The sequence below is a fragment of the Atta cephalotes genome, assembly GCF_000143395.1.
Source record: "Atta cephalotes unplaced genomic scaffold scaffold00011, whole genome shotgun sequence".
Classification (NCBI taxonomy): domain Eukaryota; kingdom Metazoa; phylum Arthropoda; class Insecta; order Hymenoptera; family Formicidae; genus Atta; species Atta cephalotes.
This window is the reverse complement of record NW_012130075.1, coordinates 1214901-1225622: the sequence shown is the minus strand read 5'-3', so window position 1 is coordinate 1225622 and position 10722 is coordinate 1214901. Positions and strand designations below refer to the sequence as shown.

The following is a 10722-nucleotide window of genomic DNA, read 5'->3' as shown; positions in this document are numbered from 1 at the left end:
AAAAATATAAAATATTATTCAAATTAATAATACTTTAAATTGCATCATTAACAAAAACATAAATAATATCCATCAAAGAGAATTTATCGAAATGCTGATGCTTGTAATTAATTAAATATCATAATGATCGCCGCACCGAAGAACAATACAAGTAATTAATCGCATGATATCTGATGAAAATCGCAATAATTATCATCGCTATAAAAAACAACGTAAATTGAAATCCGCTATTTTATGATAAGATATCATTCATATGAGTGTTTAAGTTATACAATAGTATTGGGTCGTCCGGAAAGTTCGTGCCGCAAAAGATTTAAATATAATAAATGAAATTAAAAATTTAAATCTTCTACGTTTCAATTTTCCTTCAAAATCGACACAAACTTTCCGGACAACTCAATAAAAAGAAAGTAAAAAATAACGATAAATCAATAATAATAAATCATATATCTTAAATAATATTTAATTATCATGATAAGGCAGAGAATTTTAAATTTCATTATTTGATAAAAATATCATAATGAAGTAATTTTAAGAATTTTATTTAAAAAACTTCTATAAGAGTTTTATCTTAAGATAAATAAATACAATTTCTCTTTTCTCGATTTATGCTTTAAGCATTATATATTATTTACAGTAAATACGAAAAAGATATATATTTAATTTTCAAAAGGGGAATTTCTGAATCCAATTTCCAAATCGCATGATTTTTATTATAATCTAGAATAATTACAAGCACAATTGGAAAGTGCTATTGCAACAGACGATTTGACCTTCATGTTAAAATCATTAATCCTGTTTCAATGCTTGATAAATTAATGATTCGATAATAATTTGCGAGAAAATCGAGGATTGCCGATAACAGTCGTTAAAGTCGATAACGATCCTCATAAATCGCTCTTTCCTAAGCCGACAGTGATGATGATGGCAGTGCCAATCCCAGAAAAAAAACACGTTGATTGCGACTTTATCGCCGACTACGGATCTGCAACAAATAGCGCGCGAGATAGCGCAAGAATAGACGCGTGCGAGTTCTTTTATTAAGAATGTGTTACATTTTTTAAAAAAGTTATGAAAAAACTAAATTTTGCTATATTGTATTGAAAGTAATACAAAAAGTTTATGGTAATTTAAAATGTAGATAAAAAATTATTTCTATAAGAAGACAGTTTTTAAAAAATAAGTGAGATAAAAGATAATTTAAACTATAAAATTATATTGTTAAATCTATTAATTATTAACACTTTACTGAATAATTTTATGTATATATATATCATAATAATTTTTGGATTTTATTATAGTTTTTATGGAGAATATAAATTTCCAATTCACAATTCCAGTCACTTTTGGCAGATATACTTAATACATCCTTCAGAATGTTTAAAATTAAATTTAAAATTAATTAATAAAAACTTATAACGATATTTAAGAATCTATTTTCTTGTTATATAATAACTTGTTATATAATATATATAATATTTGTTATATAATATAATAATAAATAACATTTGCAATTACAATACATTTCACAAACAAATAAAATTACAAACAAATAATGAAATCTTATTTTTCTGTAAATTTTTATTAAAATTTACTTTAATGAGAATTTAATTCGACGCTTAGTAATCAACGAAAATGTCGAGCATACATGATACTTGCAATCAAATTTTTATGAAAGAAAAAAGGAAAAAATTAAACTTCCTCGTCAGAAAATTCGCGGGATCAAGGGAGACGCGTATTGCGCAAAATCGAAATTCCTTGCATGGGTGAGTGAATCGTCAAACGATATCGTCGATTGATGGTAACTCATGCGTGGGAGGTTGTGTTATGTTAGCTCTCGACGGCTATTACCAGCTATTAACTCGAAAGTGAGAGGCAACGTCGAAAGACAGATTGCCGCTGCGATGAGCAGATAGTACATGTTTACGTGTCTAATGTACCGCTCCACCAGATCATATTGGTCGACTACACAAATTTTATGATCTCGATAACGGTGACATTTGCAACTATCTTCGAACTATATCCTTAAAATTATTTTTAAAATAACTAATGTAAAAACATAAGAGATCAATTGTTCAAGATGGATAAAGTCGTCATTTTTTGCTCGCAATCGAGAAGTGAAATGTATTCGTTTTTTATAGTTTTTTATAGTTAAATTGCAGAATCACGTTAGAAATCAGTTTCCCATAAACATGAAGAAAACATATGTAAAAATGTGAATGAATTGAGTAAATAAGCAAAGCATTTTTGCCATAAAAATGAGACACATAATGATCGTTTTTTAATGTTTTAACTTTCAAAATGTTATATATGACATATATATAAAACATCAAATATATAATTAATATTTGATTATGATTGAAATAGAGAAAAAAACAAGCATATAAAAACTAGCTTTTTAGAGCTAGAATCGTGAATTTCTAAACTTCAAACTCATAAATCATAGACTGAAAACAGATACGTCAATCTCATACGCTTAAACTAGAGATATAAATCCCAGTCCATTAATGACAATTTAATTGTCAATTGAATACAATTATAATTGACCTTTGATGTCAGTTCCATTCATACCGTCGGCATCAGCGTTAGTCGATGTGCACCTCAGGAAGGTTGTGCAATCGAATTTAGAGCCAAATATCATTTGGCTCTAAAAAGGAGTGATTCAATTTATATTTCAAGATCCACGATTATTTGTGTGCTCCTGGTTCGCAAGCGCTTGTACATTTGGCAGCAAAAATTGACGGTTTTTATCCTTTCTTAGTCATTTTCAATTTTACATGGGTCGAAAATTACTAACTTAATAATTACATACTTAATAATTATATTCCTTTTCTATTATAAAAAGATAATTTTATTATAGGAAATAAATTTCTTTTAAGAGAGTCAGCTATCTTTCATTAAAATTTCTCGAAAACTTTTGCACAAACTATCTTGAATAATTTTTCGTCAAATAAGTTTCGTCAGTTTTTAATTAAACTTTCGTAATTCATTCTGCAAAATGGGAAAGGTGCATCCTTTCATCCAATCGCGTTTGTCCACAAAACCTTTATTCACGAGATCAACGAACTGCATCGCTTGCCAACTAATTCGCAAACCTTGCCACGAATCACAGAAACTGTCTGAGAAATCCGAAGAAGGAAAAGACGAAGGTAAAAAGGAAAGATGATACTAAGTGGCGGCAGAGAAATTTGGAAGGTAAAAGGCAAAGGCTTGAGGGAGGTTGGGGGTGCAACAAGGGGTCTGGTTACCACGGTAAATTTCGCGCTCGGAAAAAAGAGCCGTGGCCACGTTGTCAGGCCAATCAGTCGAGGGCTTTTATCGAACAAATTGGTCAGTGAACGTATGGCGATGGCGGCGGTGGATACCCCGGGACGGAGGGAGGAAGGGTAGCAGAAATGAGAGGCGGAGTGGCGACGGGGACGCCGCGGACACAAGTGGCGAACGGTGACGGGTGCGCGGGGTATTTCCTGTCAGATGATCCTGATTGGTAGTTGCCGAGCAATCCAGCGTCGACCAAAAAAGGCGAAAAAAATCGAGCGGTAGCGTAAAACAAGCACAAAAAAGGGAAAACGTAAAAAAAAGAGCGAGGAAGAGAGAGGGCGCATATATGGGCGCGCGTGTGGCACGAAATAAAACGCGCGTCGAATACATTGAATGTGCCCCTGCCGCTACCACCCCCCCCCCCCCTCACAGCATGCTCGATGGAGGCCATCGTCGGTACACGGCTCGACTTGTTAAAAATTGCCGGCGGCCGCGCGGACCACCCCCGCGCGACATTCTGTAAATAACGTGGGGAATAGGAATGATCGGGGGACGAAGGTGCGGGACAGCGAAGGGGGAGGATGATGCGAGCTTTTATTTGCGGAATATTTGTCGCGCGTTATGCCCGCGCGCGGCGACGCTACGACAACACCATGTTTCATCTATCCCGTGCCGCGCGTAACGGCGTATCGAAATTTAACTAGCACGCTATAAGCGGGATGTGTGCACGTGTCAGGGCCCGCGTATTGCACGATGTACCCCGTGCCCGAACCGGCATCGCCACCCACCGCACCCCAAACCTCACGTCACCGTTGGCTGCTAGATAGTTATCCATATCGCGTTACGAATGGATGGCCCGTACCGTGGCCGCTCTAATTAGCGCGGTTCTGCGGCCATCGATTGCCGCCACCGAATGGAATAGCCATTGAAATGGCAAAACATCATCGTTACTATTACGATCGTATTACTGGAATTATACAAGTACTAGATGCGAATATCTTAGAGACAAATTATTTTATTTTGGAATAAATGTCTAGAAAGATAAGAAAAAGGGTTAAACTAAAATAACAAACAATTATTTTTAGAAACTTTGATCGAATACTTATTGGAAATACTTATTGGAAATATCATAATCATAGTTTAAAATTTTGAAAACCATTTGGATAAAGAAAATAATAAAAATTGACAGTATAAGATTTAAGAAATATAAATTTTATATACAATATATAGTTACAATTATTTGTAATCGATCAAATTTATTTATTTTTTATAAACGGCCCATAATTGTTATTCTACGACTTGCAAGTTTACATCTAGAAATAAAAATATTACTTCTTTTTATTAAATATAATGATGTAAAATGGAGTTAAAAACTATTTTGTATGCTATTATATTCCATATGTATTTAATAAAATTGTATCAAGGAAGCATTAATGGAATAATTATGCAAACTACATTGTGTTCGTAAAAGCAACAAAGTTGTTTGTCTTTTACTATACACTGGCGTGTCTGTATAATATTTTAGAGGCTCTACATTTTTTTTTAGTTAGCATATGCATGCATTAATCAACAATGATCGACAGTAGTCGATAATTGGCTTTTGGATTAGCTTGCGAAACGTCATCGATTTTCCGATTGTGCGATAGTTATATAGGCACGCTAGCAATGATTAATAGTTCGCGCGAGTTGAAGTACAATTGTAATAATTACTGTCCCCCGCCGGGCACATCGGGAAGAAATAAATTATTCATCGCGAATTTATGGCCTTTTTATACGATACGCACGCGTTGAGAAAATCCTTAAGCGTTTTAACGATATTAATTGCAGGTACCGATATCAACGGCAAATATATAAATAATCGTGGAGGGCGCGATAAATCTCGCGTGCGATAAAACTGCTAACACGTGACTTTTATTTTCACTGTTATTTTACATATTTTAATGCCAATGATTTAATGACGGCAAATGTTTAATTTGCCGATTATGGAAATACAAAATTTTCCGCGCTGACATTTTATTTCACGCGTTCGAATGCTTCTTATTTCGCAATACTGCCGATAACATTATTCTAAAAGCGCATTATCGCATTTAATATAAATAAATATTGTATGAACTTTAAATATATATAAACAAGAGGGTAAAATAGTTTTTAATTAAATTATATCATCTTGATATGAAAAAAAATGTTATCGCATATCGTTTGTCATAACAAGATTTGCCATATGTGAGCATTTTCTCATTTCTTGGGAAATCTTTCTCCCATGTAAATGTAAATCGAGTTACAAATTTCTCTCTAATGGCCTGTGAAGGTCTGTGAAGATATTTTTTCAAGTTAATGGGGAGGCTCTTAGTAGAAGGCACAAACGAAATTAAGGGTGGTTTTATTTACCGAAGGGCGTCGAAGAAAAAACAGCATTGCCATTTCCTTTTAACTCCAAGATATCGCAAAGTGAAATTAAATATCTTGAAAATGAACACCATATAGTTTGATAAACGCCGTTTTTATAATTCATTCTAATCGTGCGTGTTTCCGTTTTTACGTATCGTTACTTGCAGAGAATCAAATATTTGTTAAAAATGAATGAAATAATTTCCAACAAAATTATTTTACTTCTACAAACATCATATATTAATAATGTAAAGTCGAATAGCAATATAAAACAATGGATAAATTTATTCATCCATTTTCATGCGTAATTTATTCATAAAATAAAAATTTCTCATTCTTTTCTTTACAATACATAAAAAAATATACTATTTAAATTCATCTTGCAATATTAATTTTTTTCTTTAAATAAAATCGAGCCATAAGGAATGAAAGATCAATGTCTCACCTACGGATCATGTTTCTTCAAAATAAACCTAAATTAGCGTTCTATTTGACTATTCTATAATCAATAATCACTCAAATATTCGTACTTCGCGGGATATATTTTATTGAGCGAACCGAGTTTTCACCAAATCGACATTGTTCGATCGAAGAAAACAAGCAGTTCCCCCTCCGGAGGAACCGCAATTAAGGAGGATTCGTTTCTTTACGGACAGTTCGATCGACAATTTGGCTTAAATCGACTTGACGAACCGTAAGGGTAGCGGCGTGACGATACGGCCCGAATCTCGTTTTTTTCTGTTTCTCCTTTCTCTCTTTTTTTTTTCGAACCGATCCTGCCGTCCATACAAACGGAGAGAAACAATGGCGAGGAGATGGCGGCGGAAACTCTACTAACAAAAGGGGGATGATACTCGGGAGACAGAGAGCGCGCGCGCGAGGGGTTGGCGGATGATTTAATTAGTTAATTGTGCGTCATTCATCCGTCTATTCATCCCCTTCGCAGCCTCCCACGTCCCGGCATGCTCTGCCACCGCCGTCACCATACCGTTCCCATGGCAACTCCGCGGACTTATAGTCCGTTTAAACGGCCAATTTCGCGTTTCCGTCAGAGACTCGCGAGCGGAAGTCACCCATCCAGCCGCATTACATATTTTACTTTTTACAATATAGACGTATAATATCACAATAATACAATAATTGCGAAAATATTATATTAATATTAAATAATAAATATGTGTCGTGTTATATTACCGATATACTATAAAAATAATATACAATGTAAATATATATAATAGGCCGTATAATAATAAAAACAATTAAAAAAATACTTAAGCAATCTAATTAAATCGCGTGAACACACGGAAGGAATTTCTCTTGGATTGTATTGTCACCCTTTGTGTTTTACGCTCTAACATATGGCGAACCGATTGCGGGGGATTAATTCTATTTGTTCGGAATTTACAGCATTCCTATTAATTCGACCGCAGCGCTTATGGTGTTTCAGATAGCTAGGTTTACGCGGCTGATTGCGTGGGTTATCGTCATGTTATCTACTTCTAGGGAGATTTAATCGTGTATTCATTTAAAATTACGCGATAAGAAAGTTCGATAAGAACTAAAGAGAAAGGAAGGACACACAGCATATGCACAATCCGGGATTAATGCATTTGTATTGATATATGTTTTATCTAATCATTTTAAAATTGATATTATATCATATCAATTTTAGAATCATAATATCAATTTAAAATGATTGGGTAATACATGTATCAATATACAAATAATAATTGATGTACATGAAAGAAATCAGAAAGAAAAATTATACATATTTCACACTGAGAAAAATGGTTTAGTTGGATTAAGTAGTAATTTTGGTGAAAAATGGATGAATCAAAATTTTCTGATAAGTCTACTAGAATTCTAATTGAGATAGAATTCTGATATAATTATTGATATAATTATTCTGATAAAAATAAGAATTTTAATAAATTTTAACAGAAATATTGTATGTAACTAGAATTCCAATTATTTCAACTAAAATTCTAATAAGTTTAACCTGAAAATTCTGATTCGTTCATTTTCAATTAGAAATTTTGTCAGTGCATGAACTAACGTAGGTACAGAAATTATAAGTGGCTCAAAAAAAAAACTTTTTATTAAAAGTATTTTATTAAAAGTATTATAAGTGGCTCGAAAAAAAAACTTTTTATTAAAAGTATTTTTATTAAAAAGTATTTTTATTAGTCATTTTGGAATTCTCATTCTACTTCAACTTTATTAATCACATTTAAATAAACATATATATATATATATGATATTATTATCATTTAAATTTATAAACGTGACAAAATAATTAAGTAATAAAAATATTTATTGCTTAATAAAATTAATAAAATTTTTTTATAAATATCTATTCCATATCTTGTCAACGCACATAAAATTCATACATAAAAAAAATTCATACATAATTATAATGTAATGTTTGAGAAAAAAATGTCATATAACAAAATAAAAAATCGATATTTAATTAAAAGAAAACAATGTCCATGTTTAATCGTAAGAATAAAATTAAGGCAAATTAAATCGAGGCTCATTTCCCCGTGCATGTCGGAAATCGGATTCATCGTAATGGTAGCGATTTCAACAATTTTCGCCAACGAGACCACTCCGAAAACGACAAGTTAGCGTCGAGCGAATTAGCGTCGTTAGCGATTGACTTCTCGTTCAACCTCGGGGTCGCAACTACGACCTGATGTCGATGTTGTTTCCGGGACGGAGCTTGAAATTAAAGCTCGAAGTGCGGCAGAGAGCATGGACGGATTGTTGGAAGTGGGAGAGAGTAGACCGATGCACTCGCTTATTCACTCACGAACGCATGCACGCACGCACGCACGGAGTATATATACATGCGGGTATATATACCGGAAGCCGGTGGCGGCGGCGACGGCGGCATCAGATCCGCCTATAAGCGTATAGGTGGTAATGGCGTTTCTGAATTAGCTGCCAGCTAGTTTGGCCGTCCGCAAGCAAACAGATCTTGGTTACCCGATGTGTAACATCCCGCGCGCTCGCTCAAACGCGCCATCCCGTGTCTATATATACGGTCTTGTCGGTAATACTATTCGCGTAGTTGCGTATACGTGTGCGCCACGTTCATGTACGTGTGTGTACGTACGCGCATCGGATAGCTGCTGGATACGTGACGTAAACGGTCGAGAGCTCCTTTCGACCGCAAAACGCCTTTGACTCTTTGCCGAGCTTGACCGAGAGAACCAAACTTAATTTTGCAACTGATCAGTGCTCTCCAGTTCTTTTCGCGTGACAAAATGTTTTTCAACGGTAAAGAAAAAGGTACCCATTAACATATAATGTATCGCAATAATGAGAGCTAGAGTGCAATCAGTGGTTAATTGAGAGTGGCTTCGGTGCCTCTCAAAAAGCGTATCCGAATTTTCTTTTATTTCATAGGTTATAATTTTTTTATTAACTTTTATAGAATGAGAAGTCACTATAATGGCGCTGAAACAGTGTCACATTTCGTGGCATAGAGTACAATGAAATAATGAATTATAACAAATTTTATTCAAGAAAAAAGTGTAAGATTTAAAAAAATAGATTCCTGTCCTCTAAAAGATCAATTAATTAAAAAATACATATATTTGTTTATTATCGTTATATTCCTTAAAAGTTGGTTTCGATTGAAAAAAATTTTTATAAATGTTCATATTTGTGCAATATTTTTATACAGTACCCAATGTTGCATGCATGATAAAACATTCGACATCAAAGGATTAATTATATTAAAAACTAATCGAAAATTTTAAAAGAAGTGAGTTTTAAATTGCAATCAAAGTTAAAGCGACATCAAGCGATTTTATAAATTATAAATTTATTTTTTCGAAGTTACCCCTGTTACATATCCGACTAAGTGTTAAAAGTAAAACCATCGACACATTCAACGCAACGCGACGTCTGCATTCAGAAATTTGCATATATCTGGAAACGCGGGAGAAGATGGCGAATCAGACGAGTATCTGGTAGGAATATGCGAAGCAAGAATAAGAAGTAACATCGCGGATGTTTATGACGTGATTTGTGGCGAGCTCGCGAGCCCGAGTTCGGGATTAAATTCAGCCATTTCGGGTAAGGAAAATAGCCTGATAAAACTTGCCCAACTTTTCCGTCTTTTCTCTTCCCTTTCTTTCTCTTTCCTATCACCATTTTCTCTCTTTCATCCTTCTTTTTCTTCCTTTCGCTTACGCTCGTCCGGCTCCATTCCTATCTACGATCGGCACGTCGGGGGTGGCTGTCGGACGACGAAGGGGTGGCGAGACGGCGGATAGCGACGTTACTCGCCTAGATTCGTTTAGCTCGGATCTGAGGGGCAGATAATTCGGGGGGCGGGACACGGCAAAGGGGCTCCGGGGACCGCGGGCGGGGCTTGCCGGCGACGCACACACGCGCATACGATACCCTCGCACACGTACACAGAGATAAACACACCATTACCCTCTTTCATACGCACGCAGACACCTACACACGCAAATACACACGGACATGGGCTACAACACGGATGTGAGAGCAAAAGCTGAGAGAACGCACCACCGACGAAGTCGTTACCAACCCCTTCGCTCACCTTCCCACCATTTCCTCTCGCGTGCTCTATCCACCCCCCGTCTTCCCCTGTTCCATCCCCCTCGAGACGACGAGCGCGCGCGATGCAAGCTGGACCGAGCGACGGAGGGTACAGCGGCACAGTTAGAGGTATACACGCCGATTTAGGACGCTAATTCCAATTTGCAATTCGCTATTGGGTAATTGCTGCCCATTAGAGGGAGGCCATTTTCGGCTGCTACGTAGGCGTAGAGCTGCGTCCACGGCAGCTATGTACTCGTGACAGCCGAGCGAGGACAGGATCGATGCACCTCCCGAGTAAAAGACGAGCTTAGTGACGAGTACTATTTCCAATGAAAAATCCGGCGAAAGGATCCTTAATTAAAACAGAATCTACTTTAATGATAAAAAGCACAAACAACTCTATCTAGCTTATGTACACATTTTTATCGTTTTTGAAATTATTATTATTATTATTATTATTATTATTATTATTATTATTATTATTATTATTAT

General features: G+C 35.3%; 1 protein-coding gene across 1 annotated transcript in view; it reads left to right on the top strand.

Moving 5' to 3' along the window:
- The window catches only part of LOC105627946, a 21737-nt gene that overhangs the window by 1544 nt on the left and 9471 nt on the right, over nt 1-10722 (top strand). The window lies entirely within an intron of this gene.